General features: G+C 39.6%; 1 protein-coding gene and 1 pseudogene across 1 annotated transcript in view; both read left to right on the plus strand.

The window, feature by feature from the left end:
* The window catches only part of LOC140931125 (uncharacterized), a 135,803-nt pseudogene extending 117,523 nt beyond the window's left edge, over positions 1 to 18,280 (plus strand).
* The window catches only part of LOC140931127 (uncharacterized), a 123,457-nt gene that overhangs the window by 76,838 nt on the left and 27,745 nt on the right, over positions 1 to 18,874 (plus strand). The gene's annotated exons all lie outside the window — the stretch shown is intronic.

Genomic DNA, 18,874 nt, shown 5'->3' on the forward strand with positions numbered 1-18,874 from the left:
AACAAAAGATAAAATGCGTAAAAATTCCACAGCATCAATCATTATGTAATATTAAAAATTCATCATTTACTAAAATATTCAAATAAGACTTTTTTGAATCGATGTCCAGACTTAATGTTAACAATTTCGCTTGGTAATGCATTCCAGTCCTTAACAGTTCTACACTTAACACGGACGTCGAGTGTTGTCACATATTATCTTTGCCTGTGGATACAGCTGTCTCCCCTTGCTCTTCACGAATAGCAGTCGACTTGTACCTACACAATTTTGAAGAAAATAGCTGAATTCAATAAGAGTCTTGTTTACTTTGTTGTTCAATTCAATTTCCACATTAGTTAAAAAATTATCTGCCTTGATTTCGTAAGGACTTTCTTATTCACGTACACAATTGTGAAAGCATTTGACCAACTAGTTGAATTTTACTAAAACTATTATTCCTCTCGCTCTCATGGCCTTCGAACTCATGGGCTATTGACTCAGAGCCATTCATGCTTGAGGAATAATTTTTAATTATTATTTGGACCAAATGAATAAGGGATAGGTTGTATTAATAAATCAAACTGTGACACTTCATGTTGACTGATCCTCTGAGTTCTGCTTCCCTTAAGCATAAAAATCCACAGAGATACAAAATAATTCATGGTATGCATTCCATAGGACACGAAGATTGCCCAAGTGATATGAAGATGTTTTTCTAGAATATCCTGTTTGTGTAATTTCTGTGGTTGTAGTTAACGACGCATATTAAATTTCTTTTAGTCTTTGTTGTACTTTAAAATAGAAGGAGTATATTTTTATTTCAGTGAACTGTAATACAGAGGTTTGGAGTCTGTCTTCAGATTAACTCCCTGGTTACATAAAGGCCAAAGCATTTTCAATTTAGGGACGGTTCATTATTTATAAGGATGACCAGGTCAGGAAAAACAGCCTTCCTCTTTCTTTCTAAAGCCCACCCAAAAAGCACAATGTTTTTTTCGTAGCCCGTTCAGTATTTGTGGTCAAATTTTCGAAAGCCCGTTCAATTTGACATTGATTTGAAGTGAGTAACTTGTGAAAATCATGGAATGTTTATTTACAACTGGAGCAACTAGTGTATGTTCGGATGTTTGGATAAAATACAATGACTTGGAAGAACCGTTGGAGTTTTCCAACCTCGCCAAATAGAACTCCTTGTGAAGTAAAATTTTCCCTGAAAGTGTTCGACATTTTCTTAAAGGAATAAGTATCTACAAACCTGTGTTTAAAATGTGTTGAGAACATGTACGCGAGATGATTTGAGAGGTCATTCAATACTCTGTTCCAGGTCTCTGTTGAATCAGAAAGACATGGAAAGACTGGTAACTAATGCAAAAACTAAACAAATTTATATATTATACTACATTGATTTATTAGATGCTGTTATAGTGACTTGCATTAAGTTTTAAGAACATCAACTGTTTGCAAACTCAATCAAAACCATAAAATTCCTCTTCCCCTGAATCACTTGCTATAACATTCGCGTTCGCCAGAAGTTGCGTCTCGCTCTGAGTCAGGCCCACTTGACCATTCTCCAAGGACAATATCCTCCTCACTTTCATCAGTCCCCTGAGCCATCAATTTCTTTGCCGTCGTCTTCCATTCCACCTTCCTTTGCTTCCTCGTCAGTAGACTCATTTATATCTTCCCATTGATGATCCTCACCATGAAGCACACACAACAATGTTCACCTTATCTTTTCAGCTTTGGTGCCGTTGCTTATGAGTTTGTAATGTTTAAGATAATTTTATTTATTGAGCTCAACAGGAGGAACTTTTGTGAATCTCCAGACTCCACGAGATGGTGCCAGGCATATTCTTTAAATGTTTTGGACGCCAATTTATGCTTTTGTTCTTTGCGCCCCCTTGTTCTCTTAAAAATACTGCTTTGTTGTTTGAGATCTTCTAGATGAGCAATAAACATGTATGTCTTGATCAAGTGCATCTCTACGGCAAAATTCTTTGAAAACTGCTGCATCTCTTCTTCTGTTGATAACATGCCTGCATTAAACATTTTCTTTATTTTTACACGTGGTTGAAATTCATCTGGCACTTGAGGTTGCCCTTCTGTATGGTAGTTGGGGTCTCATTGACCGATTTAAAATGGGTAGGATTTTCAGGATCTGGCACAGGCTGGAGAATATGTTTCATGGGCACAGGGCTTGTCCATCCTTTGTTGGAACAAAACGAACAACAGTCAGTGATCATGCACGGTAGAGCAGTCACCATACAAATACTCCACAAAGAGCTCACCAATTTTGTAATGGGCATTGGTGAATTGTAGAATTTTTTTAGTGTTCGCACTTCCAGGGGCACATGATTTCCTATTCTGAGTCGCAGATTGGTATTCCTTAAGATTACTCCTTATCAGCTTTTATTTTGTCAGCAGGGAGAGCAGTTGTGAAATCCTTTAACACCGGCACATCATCTACTTTCTCCCTGTACCGCAATTTATTGGGTGTATTTCAATACCAATACAGTTTCCGTGTATTGTCTCACCAAATAACTGTCGCGTTTCTACCACAGTTTTAGCATAAGTTGATATTTTTTACAGCCCAATCTCTTTGTTAAAAAAAAAACCCACAAACCCCGTTGCCACAGAAAGAAAAATCTTCAAGGCCCGTTCAGTTTTTTCCCGACATGGTCATTCCCATAAATAATGAACCATCCCTTAGATCTCTTTGTGTTTTGAACTGGACTCATGATTTCTTACAAGATGAGTCCCAGGACGTACACTGTACCATAACTATTTGTAACAAAATCACTGCTGATCTGGTATAACTTATTCATGTGCTAGAAGTTGCAATTTGTTTTTGATCTTCAACTGCTTAACTTCCAACTTAGTTCATGTGCTTAAGTGTTTCCAATTTGCATTTCACTCGTTTTATACAGAATTGATATCATCTTCTGGCCTCTGTTTGTTTGATGTTTGTTTGTTCCAGTTCCAGAACAGGAAGTAGGGAACCATTACTTTAGTCTGCTTCTTCCTCTCCCTTTTCTTTGCTTTTGGTAATGCATTTCACTAAATTAAGTAACCTTTTTATCAAATAACCCTCCCTGTCTGTTAAACATGCTTAAAACATAAGCCCCCAGGGAGCTTTATAGAGGATTTCTATCGCCACATTTAAAGCTGCATGATAAACCTTAATGACCAATATTGAAAATGTATGTTATTGCCAATGAGGCAACTGCAGATTTATAATTCTGTGTCTTCCTCTATAATTTGAATTTTTGACCATATTTGATTGTAAGTAATACCCCATATTTGGGCAATCATGACATGGTCTTTTATTTACAACTCTTGGTACGAGATTAAGTGATCCAGTGTAAAACTGATCATTATCTGCTCCTGAAGATCTAATGTGAGAGAAAGCGTTAATAGGATTTCTTGTTTGAAAGAGCTATTAGTGCTCAGGTTTGCTTTATACTTTACATTTAAAGCAACAGCTGATCAAGAAATAGGGTTGTAAGCTCAAATTTTTGTGGGAGCAAGCTTATTCCTTGCAGCTCGTTTTCAGTGTTCTCTTTCCCTTTGTAAATTGAGTTTGAAGTGGTAGCTGTTCAGTGAATAGGCTTATACTCTCAAACCGTTTATCAGAACCAGAATTTATTTTTGTCTTTCAAGGGATTTTGTCAACCAGCGTGTTCTTTTTCAGATGGATTTACATTGAGACAGGCCTAACCTAACGTGAGGAATGCAACGAGTTTGTGTACATTTTGTTTTAAACACTATCATTATGCCTTTCGAGAGAGGCACTCTCTTGTACAGTCCACCCTATTATTACGCTTTTCACACATTTTGCTTTACACCAATTTTTTCATCATGTATATTACCATGCAGAATACCGTTTTTTCACCCCAGATGATGCTGTTGATCGGCAAAAGGCAACCGTTTCTTTAGCCTGCTTTTTTTTCTTCTTTTTTTTCTTTGCTTTTGGTGATGCATTTCACTAAATTAAATAACCATCCCTCTCAAATAATCCTTACTCTCTCTTAAACATGCTTTAAACAAAATAAGCCCTAAGGGAGTTTATAGGGGGTTTTACAGTAATACAGGTTCCACTATTTTCTGTATTAAAGCTGCATGATGAGCCTCAATTACCATTTATAAATGCGTGTTATTTTACAAAGAACAGGGAAGTCTCCGATCCAAATACAAAGTCAACAAATTATTAAATTAACCCTGTTGATGGATTCTCCATGTTGAAGGGGTCATGTTCAGTTTGTACATGTAGGTATGTAGTTAGTTTATGACAGGTCTAAAACCACTTTTTCATAGGCAGGTATCTTTAAAGTTTTCTAATTTTTCACATCTCCCTAACAACCTTCAGATCTTGCACCCCCTTCTACAAAGTTGGGGCACCAAAAAAAATATCATTGTGCATTTACCTGAGAATGTTTCTTTTTCCTGCCAAAGGGTACCGTAACTATAACACGTTTCAAGAAGAACAAACTCAATAGAGAGATTAAGATACACGTTTACGGCATACGGCAAACGGCAAACGTCAGTTGAAAATTTCTCAGGATAGAAAATAAGCAGATAAAAACAGTCCAGAACGATTCTTGTGGATAAAACTGGCATAAAACTACTTATTTTTGTGTAGAAGCAATAAACAATAAACGAAAAATAAGGGGGAAAACTTGGTCACGTGGTACAAATTCACGTTTGCCGTTTGGCGTAAACGTGAATCTTAATCTCTCTAATGTCCTTTAAGTGCCTGCAGTGCAGCAAGTGCTTTAGTCTAGCAGAAAACCTAAGGGAGCATGAAAGAGTTCACACTGAGGAAAAGCCTTATGATTGTAAACAATGTGGCAAGTGTTTTGGCCGAGCAGGACACCTAAGGAATCATGAAAGAGTTCACACTGGGGAAAAGCCATATGAATGTAAACAATGTGGCAAGTGTTTTAGCCAAGCTGGACACCTAAGAATTCATGAAAGAGTTCACACTGGGGAAAAGCCTTACGAATGTAAACAATGTGGCAAGTGTTTTAGCCGAGCAGGACACCTAAGGATTCATGAAGGAGTTCACACTGGGAAAAAGCCTTATGAATGTAAACAGTGTGGCAAGTGTTTTAGCCAAGCAGGAACCCTAAGGATTCATGAAAGAATTCACACTGGGGAAAAGCCTTACGAATGTAAACAGTGTGGCAAGTATTTTAGCCAAGCAGGAGACCTAAGAAGTCATGAAAGAGTTCACACTGGGGAAAAGCCTTGCGAATGTAAACAATGTGGCAAGTGTTTTAGCCAAGCAGGAAACCTAAGAAGTCATGAAAGAATTCACACTGGGGAAAAGCCTTACGAATGTAAACAGTGTGGCAAGTATTTTAGCAAAGCAGGAGACCTAAGAAGTCATGAAAGAGTTCACACTGGGGAAAAGCCTTACGAATGTAAACAATGTGGCAAGTGTTTTAGCCAAGCAGGAAACCTAAGGAGTCATGAAAGTATTCACACTGGGGAAAAGCCTTATGAATGTAAACAGTGTGGCAAGTGTTTTAGCGAAACGGGAAACCTAAGGATTCATGAAAGAGTTCACACCGGGGAAAAGCCTTATGAATGTAAACAGTGTGGCAAGTGTTTTAGCGAAAGAGGAAGCCTAAGGAAACATGAAAGAATTCACACTGGAGAAAAGCCTTATGAATGTAAACAGTGTGGCAAGTGTTTTAGCAGAGCAGGAAACCTAAGGATTCATGAAAGAATTCACACCGGGGAAAAGCCTTATGAATGTAAACAGTGTGGCAAGTGTTTTAGCCGAGCAGATCACCTAAGGAGTCATGAAAGAATTCACACTGGGGAAAAGCCTTATGAATGTAAACAGTGTAGCAAGCATTTCAGTGTAGCAGGAGACCTGACGAATCATGAGAGAATCCACACCCTTGGTGAGTCATGTAAATGTTCCCGGAAAAACAGAAGTCTGTCTAAACGTTTGGAATCTTGCAAGCGGAAGAGAGCGGAAGGTAAAAACGTTTATGTTAGCAGAGGTATAGGCTTTACAAACAACCTTCAAATACAGAGGGAGACTGGAAACTCTGATGTAGCAGATGCACAATTTGTCATCTTTGAGAATTACAGCTGCTGGATTTGTCAAGAGGAGATGAGTAGTGAGGCTCTTCTTGTTCAACATTATGAAAACCACATGACCGATGTTTGTGAAGATGACTCTTAAGTTAATCAAACTAAAAACTATGGGGAATTCTGTAGGCTCTAGGAGGAGGGGATGCATCAAATTACCTTGCACCTTCCCACAGGCTCCGGAGAGTTGTTGACCAATGATTTCAAACAAAGTGAATTAGTGATACTTTGCCTACAATGTTTATGTAATTGCGACATCGTTCTGAAGTTTTTGGCACGGTTGAGCAGTTCTTAAAATAGTTCGGCAGAAGATGGGCCGAAGAAAGCAAGAAGAGAGGCCAATGCAGATTGTGTCAATCCATGAATAACTCTGTTCTGAAATTGCCGCGAAAAGAAACTGAAAGTGCCATTAGTGAATATTTGGGCTGCAGAATTATATAAGAACCGAGGTTTTTTCATTTGAAAATCTTAAAGGTTAATTAACAAGTTAGAGATTACTGGGCATTTGGACACGGACGTCCTAGCGGGAGTGGCCCATCTCATCTATCTAGTGTCACGTAGCTAGAGAAATGTAACTTACATGTACTATCCCTTGGGGGTAGTCTTAGCAATTGTTGTTGTGGCGCCCAGTTCTCTAAATCCTGACACTATTTCAGACCAAAAATGTCATTTTAACACCCGTTTTCAGACCAGAACTTTAAAATCCATACCCGTTTCAGACTCATTATGATCAGCAGCAAACTTTGTGAATAATCAGATTTACAACTTTCTGTCTATTTTACTTTTAAAATTGTGATGCCATTATAAAGTAGTCTATTTGCCATATGATCAATTTTGAAGGTCCAATATTTTGCGAATTGTCCACGTTTCGATTTTTCTTAAAACTGCCGGCCCTCAAAACGCTCGCAATGTACTCTCAGAAAATCTAGTTGTCCCAACGCCCCCTACCCTCCAAGAAACAAGTGCACGTGCAGTCGTTTTGGTCCGTCTTCTCGTTGGAACTCACTCTCACAGAAAAAAACCTGGGTACGGGCGTGGCTGAGGATAATGTTTTAGAATAACCTCCTGCCTCATTCGACATCTCTGGCCTCAGATCTTTCGCGCCGCTGTATCTCAACCATGAACGAAAAGCACACCGAACAACTACCTTCTTCGCAGGCTACTGCAAGTAGTAGTAGAGAACTGAACTGCTCGCTAAGTAACTGACTTTTTTGCTGCATTTTATAATGAAAACTACAGATAGAAAGTATAGGTTGTACATTTTATAGCCTCGTAAATTTCTAAGATCAATATCATTACCGGCTTTGAGTGCATGTAAGCGATTCATTTAAGAGATTACCGATTAGCCTGCGAGCAAGCTCATTTGGGGATATCGTGAAAAGTAGACGCGCGTGAGGCACGCGAGAGGAGATGGGAAAGCGGGGGATGGCCCCTCGCGGCTCGCTTCGTTCGCCCAAACATGAGAGTTGGATCGCAGGTAGGAGCCCATAAGCAGGAGCGTGTAACCCCCATACTAGGCCTATGTTACTGCGTTTTTACTGACCGGTTTATTTTTAGACACATTTTAAGGCAATTTTTTCGCGAAAATGGAATCTCCTCCACGTCCATGAACGCATTCGAAGTATAAGCTATCAAAGAGGAAAACATAACGTCATTAGAAGGCAAAAGTTATCATTTTTAGGGCTGTAGGTTTTCCTGACTGGTTTGTGTGACTTTAGAGATATCGTAAAATTTTGAAAATAAGCCCCGGGGCTTATATTTTTCAGAAGCCCTTTTTGAGGGGCAGAGTTTTGGACGAAAATTTGCGTTTCTAAATCGGCCAGGTTTATACAGGGAGAAGTTTACGTCTCAAAATCGATTGGGCTAGCTAATGGTTGCAAGCAAACTTTATCAGTAATTTGCAGAAACTAGCCTTGAAGAACGTAGATCTTACTGAAACTAAGCCATGCCTTTCCTTTGTCTATTTCCCGGCATAGTAAATCGAACGTTCGAAAATCGAACTCAATCGAACTCAATCGAACTCAATCCGTGGATTGAGTTCGATTGAGTTCGGCAATCGAACGAAATCGAACACCACACTTTTAGTGAGTTCGATTTCCGAACAAATCGAATTCAATCGAACAAATTGAACTCAATCGAACTCAATCCGTCTGATTGTGTTCGATTGAGTTCGGAAACCGAACTCAATCGAACACAATTAAATGGATTTCGTTCGATTGGCTCTGGTGAAGCTATACAAAGCAAGCCCAAAGCAAGCCCGTCAAAGCAAGTTTTTCTTGCGCTTTTTTTACTATTTATTCAATAACACAAACCCCATTTATAAACTGTCCACGGCAGTTGAGAGAACAGAACAGAACAAAACAAAGCTATCATTATTCCCGCGGGCGTATTTCGAAATTGCCGTACCCTTTCCTTTTTTTAAGCTAACTTACAATAGCGGCAAGACAACTCGAAGGATTACTTTTATGCAAAAATACCAGCAAATTACTAACCGCGACACAGGCTACGGCCTAAAGTAGATGGATGAACGTTCGATTGGGTTCGATTGATTCTTTTTCTTTTCGGTGAGTTCGATTTCGTTCGATTGCCGACCTCAATCGAACTCAATCCACCGATTGAGTTCGATTGAGTTTGATTGAGTTCGATTGAAATTTAGTTCGATTAGGTTCGATTTACTATGCCGGGCTATATGGAACGAGGAAATCCAAGCCAAGAGTTAAGAGTGAACTATGCAAACAGCAATATAGTGTGACACATTTTGACTGCAATCATTTGGCACACGTAATAGTTCTTTGGCAAATGTTAACATTTTTACTGCCGGTACAGTTTTTGCTTTGATTTATGTTGAATTTCAGGGCAATTTCCAAGTACAAGGCCCCCGGGAACTATATTAATTTTGGACGGGCGATTTAACCAACGGGTTTTTGAGTTACGAGTTTGGGGGGCTTATACATGGAGGGTCTTATTTTCGGAATTTTACGGTGTTCTAAATTGGCGCTAAGACCGTTCTAATGGGCTTCTGTCGCAGGCCAGATTTCTTCCTTGTTTGAGATACCTGTTGGCATGTGTTAGAAGGCGGGGATCACTCATTTAAAAATAAACGTCCCTTATAACCTCTTACTCGGAGACACTACTAATGCAAATTACGTTTCAGCGAAAAACAGTGCCGTAGCAAGGTTAGATTTATTGGTGGGGGGGGGGGGGGGCAGTCACGAGCGCCGAAGGCGCGATCTGGTAGGGGGGTCCGGGGACATGCACCGCCTTAAGATTTTGAAATATGGGGTCTTTGAAATAGCATTTTAAGCCTCCCGAGAGGATTTATTTTTTATTGAAGAAGTGTACTTTGTTCAATACGCGCTTCATTTTTCTTTGTTGAAGCCATAAATAAAGAAATTTTAGGCTTTATCGAACTGAAATGAACACATTGAATCGAAAAGCAGCGTGAAGAGCGTGGCCAAATTAAACATGCCTGTCAAAATTATTGGGGGAACCCAGGCGACCCCCGGCCCCTCCCCATGCTACGGCACTGGAGGGCAATGAAAAATCAGCAAGAAACAGAATTATAAACTATAGTATTCAACTGAATTTTCGAATCAAAGCATAACCTTGAATGTACTGAAAATGTGTTACTGTCGAAGGCCAGGGAACCCAGGGAAGTATCACTAGTCAAACCCCCGCGCGCCCGTTCCTTTTCCTCGCTTGGGCGAAGGTTACGAACCCAGCCCACCCCAATGACCACCTCAATCACTTGTAGAAAATTATAAAACGGCAATGAGGAAGTAAACAAAAGAATAAAACGAAGTTTATAGAGACAAATATATTTCAATATATATATTTTTTGTTTTAAGGATCAGTTTGCCGTGTTTATGATTTGGTACAAGTTTTCATTGTACCGATCCAGGTCTACAACTAAGAGATCCGGCAGCATTCATCGGTATGTCGCATGGACTCGCTGATCATAATTTTATATTTTGGCACCCCAATCTTTGCATGAATCGCTCATATATTTTGAAAATGATTTACTCGTGCATGAAAGATAGGATAACTAAAAGTAAATGTGTTGAAAGTAAAGTTATCCAATTTCTTAGCCGTTATTAAAAAAACTATAGTCTTGCAATAGAGGTGCCATAACGCAAGACGTCTAGGCAAATAAAATGAAATAAAGTTAAAAATAATTATAGCAGTTACAAAATCTCCTACAAAAGATAAAATGGGTAATAACATCATAGCATAAATTATTGTACAATATGGACTTACTTACTTACTTACTTACTTACTTGGTAACGCATTCCAGTTAGAAACTGATCACTAAACAAACAAACAAAAAAAGGAACACCCGTCACCCGGGCCACACTTATTTCGCATAGGTCACCACTCCTCACGAGTTTTTGCGCTCCTCAACCTCTCCCCCAGGGTCTTCTCGCTTTTCAATTTGGCGAGAAGACCCTGGGGACGAGGTTGTGTGAAAATCAAAATGGCCGCCATCAGAACGTGATTTATGAATCCTTCAGTTCTTGGTTTTATCTTCCCTCGTGTGATTTGATCAAAGCGACAAGGTCTTGTTACTAAAGGTAAGAAAGTTTTCAATACATTATGGATATATTTAGTTGTGAAAGTCAAATGACAGCAGCTAGCTTAGTACTCGGATGAGAACACACACAGATGATCCCGAGTCCTACTACTTTCGGGCTCGATGTGGGGCCATTAGATCCTAATAACAACGGACCTGAACTTGGTTTCCCAGATACAAATATTTATCTGCTGCTTTTTAATACTAATCCTTTTTATTACGTTGATTGGTATGTGAAGGCTTCAATAAGCTTTAAACTTAGCCTTTAATGTTTTACGATAATTGCATCTAAATGACCTTTGGTCACCTTTATTCAAAACTTTGTAGTCTTGCAACAGGGTTGCCATCACGCAAGACGCCGAGCTGAATAAAATGAAATAAAGTTAAAAATAATGACGTGAAAAAATTTTCTACAAAAGATAAAATGGATAAAAATTCCACAGCATCAATCATTATGTAATATCCGGGGGGGGGGGGGGGTACTCCCATACATTACCTATACGGGTATGTGCCGCCCAACGGGGTCGGGATTTTGAAGCTCTTGATTTAGAACAGGGTATCCATTTCAGAGGCGTTTTCTAGAGCGAGGTATAATATTTTGCACGAAATGCAAATGCACGAAAGCTCCAGTTTTGTAAGCAGCCATTTAAAATTGTTCAAGGACAGATTGCTTTCAAAAATATGGTTCAATGCGTTAGCAAGCAAACTGTTGTACTCTTTGCACCCTAGAACGAAGTATAAAAAATTGGCCCATTTCTAGAAAGGGGTATCAGGTTTAGGGCGAATTCTAGAACGGGGTATCAATTTTAGGGGAAATTTTTTTTAGAAAGGGATGCCAATTTGGAGTCCCGGGCGGCACATACCCACCCAATAAATACCCAAGTGTTTAAGATATTTATTGAGCTCAACATGAGCAACTTTTGTGAATCTCTAGACTCCACGAGATGGTGCCAGGCATATTCTTCAAATGTTTGGACATCAATTTATGCTTTTGTTCTGTGTGCCCCTTTATTCTTTTAAAAATGCCGCTTTGTTGTTTGAGATCTTTTAGATGAGCAATATGTCTTGATCAAGTGCGTCTCCATGGCAAAATTCTCTAAAAACTGCTGCATCTCTTCTTCCGTTGATAACATGCCTGCACTAAACATTTTCTTTATTTTTACACGTGGTTGAAAATCATCTGGCACTCGAGGTTGCCCTTTTCTGTGGTAGTTGGTGTCTCATTGACTGATTTAAAATAGGTGGGATTTTCAGGATCTGGCACAGGCTGGGGAATACGTTTCATGGGCACAGGACTTGTCCATCCTTTGTTAGAACAAAACGAACAACGTTCAGTGATCATGCACAGTAGAGCAGTCACCGTACAAGTACTCCATAAAGAGCTCACCAATTTTGTAATGGGCATTGGTGAATTGTAGAATTTTTTTAATGTTCGCACTTCCAGGGACACATGATTTCCTATTGTGAGTCGCAGATTGGTATTCCTTAAGATTACTCTTCATCAGCCTCCTTTTTTTCAGCAGGGTGAGCAGTTATGAAATCCCCTAACACGGGCACGTCATGTACATTCTCTCTGTACCGCAATTTATCAAGTGTATTTCAATATGAATACAGTTTCCATGTGTTGTCTTACCAAATAACTGTCGCATTTCTACCACAGTTTTAGCTTAAGTTGATATTAATTTTTTTAAAGCCCATTGCCACGGAAAGAAAAATCTTCAAGGCCCGTTCGGTTTTTTCCTGACCTGGTCATTTCCATAAATAATGAACCGTCCCTTAGATCTCATTGTGTTTTGAACTGGGACTCATGATTTCTTACAAGATGAGTCCCAGGACGTACACTGTACCATAACTATTTGTAACAAAATCGCTGCTGATCTGGTATAACTTATTCATGTGCTAGAAGTTGTGATTTGTTTTTGATCTTCAACTGCATAACCTCCAACTTAATTCATGTGCTTGAGTGTTTCCAATTTGCATTCCACTTGTTTTATACAGAGTTGATATCATCTGTTGGCTGCTGTTTGTCTGATGTTTGTTTGTTCCACCTCCAGAACAGGAAGTACATGTAGGGAACCATTATTTTAGTCTGCTTCTTCCTCTCCCTTTTCTTTTGGTAATGCATTTCACTAAATTAAGTAACCTCCCTATCAATAATCCTCACCCTCTTTTAAACATGTTTAAAAAATAAGGCCCTAGGAAGCTTTCTGGAGGATTTATTGCACATTTAAAGCTGGATGATAAAGCTTAATGACCAGTATTGTAAATGTATGTTATTGCCAACGAGGCAACCAGACTAAGAAGCGAAGGTGCCTCCGCTGAAGATTCATAATTCTGTGTAACCTTATATAATTTGAATTTTGCTTTATAGTTTATGTTTAAAGCAACTGCTGATCAAAGAATACGTTTATAAGCTCAAATTTTTGTCGGAGCCAGCTTATTCCTTGCAGCTGGTTTTCATTGTTCTCTTTTCCTTTGTAAATTGAATTTGAAGCAGTATCTGTTCAGTGAATAGGTTTATACTCTCAAAACTTTTGTCAGAACCAACGTGTTCTTCGCAGTTCGATTTACATTGAGCTAGTCGTGACAGTCCCTCACCTTCCATGAGGATTGCAACGTATTTGTGGACCTTTTGTGTTTTAGAATCCATTTTGTCTTTTGAGGGATTTTGTCAACCAGCTTATTTTTTTGCAGATCGATTTACTTGGAGACAGGCCTAAACAAACCTGAGGAATGCAACGAGTTTGCAGACATTTTGTTTTAAAGACTATTGTTATGCCTTTCAAGAGTGACACTTGCTGAAGTCTTTATTTTTATACCTCTGGTACATTCCGCCCCATTCTTACGCTTTTTACACATTTTGCTTTACACCAATTTTTTCATGATGCGGAATACTGTTTTCTTACCGTGGATGATGCAGTTGATCGGCGAAAGGCAACCGTTTCTTTTGTCTGCTTCTTCCTCTTCTTTTTATTTTTTGCTTTTGGTAATACATTTCACTAAATTAAATAACCCTCCCTCTCAAATAATCCTTACTCTCTGTTAAACATGCTTAAAATTTACAGTAATGCAGGTTCCACTATTTTCTGTATTAAAGCTGCATGATGAGCCTTACTAACCATTTATAAATTCTTAAAAAACAAAGGGAAGTCTCCGATCCAAATACAAGTCAACAAATGATTAAATTAACCCTGTTGATGGATTCTCCATGTTAAATGGGTCATGTAAAGTTGTACATGTAGGTAGTAGTCAGTTTATGAAAGGTCTAGAACCAGCCTCGTATCCAGGCCAGTTCGCTCTATCTGAGTTACCAGGGGAGGCTTAGAACCAAATTTTCGCGACAAGCTTGACAGGTGACGTCACATCCGATATAGCCGAGGACAACTGGGAACTAGGCTGGTCTTGAACCACTTTTTCATAGGCAGGTATCTTTAAAGTTTTCTAATTTTCCACATCTTCCTAACAATATTTAGATCTCGCACCCCCTGGCTACAAAGTCGGGGCACCAAAACAAAATGTCATTGTGCACTTACCTGAGAATGTTTCTTTTTCCTGCCAAAGGGTACCGTAACTATAACACGTTACAAGAAGAACAAACTCAATGTCCTTTAAGTGCCTGCAGCGCAGCAAGTGCTTTAGTCTAGCAGGAGACCTAAGAAGTCATCAAAGAGTTCACAATGGGCAAAAGCCTTACGAATGTAAAGAGTGTGGCAAGTGTTTTACCCAAGCAGGAAGCCTAAGGATTCATGAAAGAGTTCACACTGGGGAAAAGTCTTATGAATGTAAACAGTGTGGCAAGTGTTTTAGTCAACTAGGAACCCTAAGAAGGCATGAAATAGTTCACTCTGGGGAAAAGCCTTACGAATGTAAACAATGTGGCCAGTGTTTTAGCCGAGCAGGACACCTAAGGGAGCATGAAAAAGTTCACACTGGGGAAAAGCCTTATGAATGTAAACAATGTGGCAAGTGTTTTAGCCAAGCAGGAACCCTAAGGACTCATGAAAGAGTTCACACTGGGGAAAAGCCTTACGAATGTAAACAGTGTGGCAAGTGTTTTAGAAATGCAGGACACTTAAGGATTCATGAAAGAGTTCACACTGGGGAAAAGCCTTTTGAATGTAAACAGTGTGGCAAGTGTTTCAGTGAAGCAGGAACGCTAAGGATTCATGAAAGAGTTCACACTGGGGAAAAGCCTTACGAATGTAAACAGTGTGGCAAGTGTTTTAGCCAAGCAGGAAACCTAAGGAGTCATGAAAGTATTCACACTGGGGAAAAGCCTTATGAATGTAAACAGTGTGGCAAGCGTTTTAGCGAAGCGGGAAACCAAAGGATTCATGAAAGAGTTCACACTGGGGAAAAGCCTTATGAATGTAAACAGTGTGGCAAGTGTTTTAGCGAAACAGGAAGCCTAAGGAAACATGAAAGAGTTCACACTGGAGAAAAGCCTTATGAATGTAAACAGTGTGGCAAGTGTTTTAGAAATGCAGGACACTTAAGGATTCATGAAAGAGTTCACACTGGGGAAAAGCCTTTTGAATGTAAACAGTGTGGCAAGTGTTTCAGTGAAGCAGGAACGCTAAGGATTCATGAAAGAGTTCACACTGGGGAAAAGCCTTACGAATGTAAACAATGTGGCAAGTGTTTTAGCCAAGCAGGAAACCTAAGGAGTCATGAAAGTATTCACACTGGGGAAAAACCTTATGAATGTAAACAGTGTGGCAAGTGTTTTAGCGAAGCGGGAAACCTAAGGATTCATGAAAGAGTTCACACTGGGGAAAAGCCTTATGAATGTAAACAGTGTGGCAAGTGTTTTAGCGAAACAGGAAGCCTAAGGAAACATGAAAGAGTTCACACTGGAGAAAAGCCTTATGAATGTAAACAGTGTGGCAAGTGTTTTAGCGGAGCAGGAAACCTAAGGAATCATGAAAGAATTCACACCGGGGAAAAGCCTTATGAATGTAAACAGTGTGGCAAGTGTTTTAGCCGAGCAGATCACCTAAGGAGTCATGAAAGAATTCACACTGGGGAAAAGCCTTATGAATGTAAACAGTGTAGCAAGCATTTCAGTGTAGCAGGAGACCTGACGAATCATGAGAGAATCCACACCCTTGGTGAGTCATGTAAATGTTCCCGGAAAAACAGAAGTCTGTCTAAACGTTTGGAATCTTGCAAGCGGAAGAGAGCGGAAGGTAAAAACGTTTATGTTAGCAGAGGCATAGGCTTTACAAACAGCCTTCAAATACAGAGGGAGACTGGAAACGCTGATGTAGCAGATGCACAATTTGTCATCTTTGAGAATTACAGCTGCTGGATTTGTCAAGAGGAGATGAGTAGTGAGGCTCTTCTTGTTCAACATTATGAAAACCACATGACCGATGTTTGTGAAGATGACTCTTAAGTTAATCAAACTAAAAACTATGGGAAATTCTGTAGGCTCTAGGAGGAGGGGATGCATCAAATTACCTTGCACCTTCCCACAGGCTCCGGAGAGTTGTTGACCAATGATTTCAAACAAAGTGAATTAGTGATACTTTGCCTACAATGTTTATGTAATTGCGAAATCGTTCTGAAGTTTTTGGCACGGTTGAGCAGTTCTTAATATAGTTCGCCAGAAAATGGGCCGAAGAAAGCAAGAAGAGAGGCCAATGCAGATTGTGTCAATCCATGAATAACTCTGTTCTAAAATTGCCGCGAAAAGAAACTGAAAGTGCCATTAGTGAATATTTGGGCTGCAGAATTATATAAGAACCGAGGTTTTTTCATTTGAAAATCTTAAAGGTAAATTAACAAGTTAGAGATTACTGGGCATTTGGACACGGACGTCCTAGCGGGAGTGGCCCATCTCATCTATCTAGTGTCACGTAGCTAGAGAAATGTAACTTACATGTACTATCCCTTGGGGGTACTCTTAGCAATTGTTGTTGTGGCGCCCAGTTCTCTAAATCCTGACACTATTTCAGACCAAAAATGTCATTTTAACACCCGTTTTCAGACCAGAACTTTAAAATCCATACCCGTTTCAGACCTTGCCTTAAGGCAGAAATTATGTCATGGTTCATTAGATCAGAGCATAAACAAAAAATTTATTCAAATGCATTTCGAATTCGTATATTTCTATTTTTTCTTTTTCATTTGAAATTGATACGAAAAATACGTTTATACGCTCCCATTGCTCGCTCGAAAACCATACTCGATTCCAGAGAAAAATTTACACCCGTTTTCAGAGCAAAAAGGTCCAAAAACCATACCCTTTGGGGCGGCACATAGCTATATGGCTTATATAAGCGGTTTCCCCCCCCCCCCCCCCGGGTACTTTCTAACATACTTTTTTATGCCTCGTTCATCTGTTTGCTAAGAAGCCCCCAACTTGGAACACTACTGAAAGATCATTATGATCAGCTGCAAACTTTGTGAATAATCAGATTTACAACTTTCTGTCTATTTTACTTTTGAAATTGTGATGCCATTATAAAGTAGTCTATTTGCCATATGATCAATTTTGAAGGTCCAATATTTTGCAAATTGTCCACGTTTCGATTTTTCTTAATACTGCCGGCCCTCAAAACGCTCGCAATGTACTCTCAGAAAATCTAGTTGTCCCAACGCCCCCTCCCCTCCAAGAAACAAGTGCACGTGCAGTCGTTTTGGTCCGTCTTCTCGTTGGAACTCACTCTCACAGAAAAAAACCTGGGTACGGGCGTGGCTGAGGATAATGTTTTAGAATAACCTCCTGCCTCATTCGACATCTCTGGCCTCAGATCTTTCGCGCCGCTGTATCTCAACCAGGAACGAAAAGTACACCGAACAACTATCTTCTTCGCAGGCTACTGCAAGTAGTAGTGGAGAACTGGACTGCTCGCTAAGTAACTGACTTTTTTGCTGCATTTTATAATGAAAACTACAGATAGAAAGTATAGGTTGTACATTTTATAGCCTCGTAAATTTCTAAGATCAATATCATTACCGGCTTTGAGTGCATGTAAGCGATTCATTTAAGAGATTACCGATTAGCCTGCGAGCAAGCTCATTTGGGGATATCGTGAAAAGTAGACGCGCGTGAGGCACGCGAGAGGAGATGCGAAAGCGGGGGATGGCCCCTCGCGGCTCGCTTCGTTTGCCCAAACATGAGAGCTTGATCGCAGACAGGAGCCCATAACCCGGAGCGTGCAAACCCCATACTAGGCCTATGTCACGGCGTTTTTACTGACCGGTTTATTTGTAGACACAGTTTAAGACAATTTTTCCCGCGAAAATGGAATCTCCGCCACGTCCATGAACGCATTCGAAGTATAAGCTATCAAAATGGAAAACGTAAAGTCATTAAGAGGGAAAAGTTATTATTTTTAGGGCTGTATGTTTTCCTGACTGGTTTGTGTGACTTTAAAGATACCGTAAAATTCCGAAAATAAGCCCCGGGGCTTATATTTTTCAAAAGCCTCTTTTGAGGGGCATATTTTTGGAGGGGCCTGTGTTGGGAGGGGCTTATCTACGGAGGGAAATTTGCGTTTCAAAATCGGCCAGGCTTATACTGGGAGCGAAATTTACGTCTCAAAATCGATTGGGCTAGCTCATGGTTGGAAGCAAACTTTATCAGTAATTTGCAGAAAGTTTTAACTGAAACTAGCCTTGAGAACGTAGATCTTACTGAAACTAAGTACTTTGTCTATATGGAACGAGGAAATCCAAGCCAAGAGTTAAGGTGATTCCCTAGTAAAAGAACCTAACATAGATTGTAGATGAAACTTGGTACACTGATGTAACAAGTCAAGAAGATGATAAAAAAGTAATAAAAAGTGGGGGTCACCGTGCTCGTTTTGACGTCACAATGCTGAGAAATACGGCTATTTTGGACCCTTTGTCAAAAACCGCGTGCAGCCCAAAACTAGACAAAAACGAGAGATTTTTTCTATGATGCATGTGGTATCGCACAGAATTTGACTTTATTGTATTGTTTATCCACTTAAAATACCTTTTAATGCTCCTGTTTTTATTTTACGCTCCAAAGTAGAATTGAATTGGACACGCGCTATTCGACCCGTGATAGCTCAATCCGTAGAGTTTAGTAAAATTGCCAAAAAACTGAACATAGATTTGTGCCAATTTTTTTCTCATCGAAAGGAAGCATTGTCCTTATTAAAATCATGAAATAAAAAATGGGGGTCACCGTACTCGTTTTTGCGGTAGAGCTGCAGAAAGTGCGCACCAAATGCATTTTCTCCG

Source organism: Porites lutea, chromosome 3 (genome assembly GCF_958299795.1).
Source record: "Porites lutea chromosome 3, jaPorLute2.1, whole genome shotgun sequence".
In the NCBI taxonomy this organism is placed as follows: domain Eukaryota; kingdom Metazoa; phylum Cnidaria; class Anthozoa; order Scleractinia; family Poritidae; genus Porites; species Porites lutea.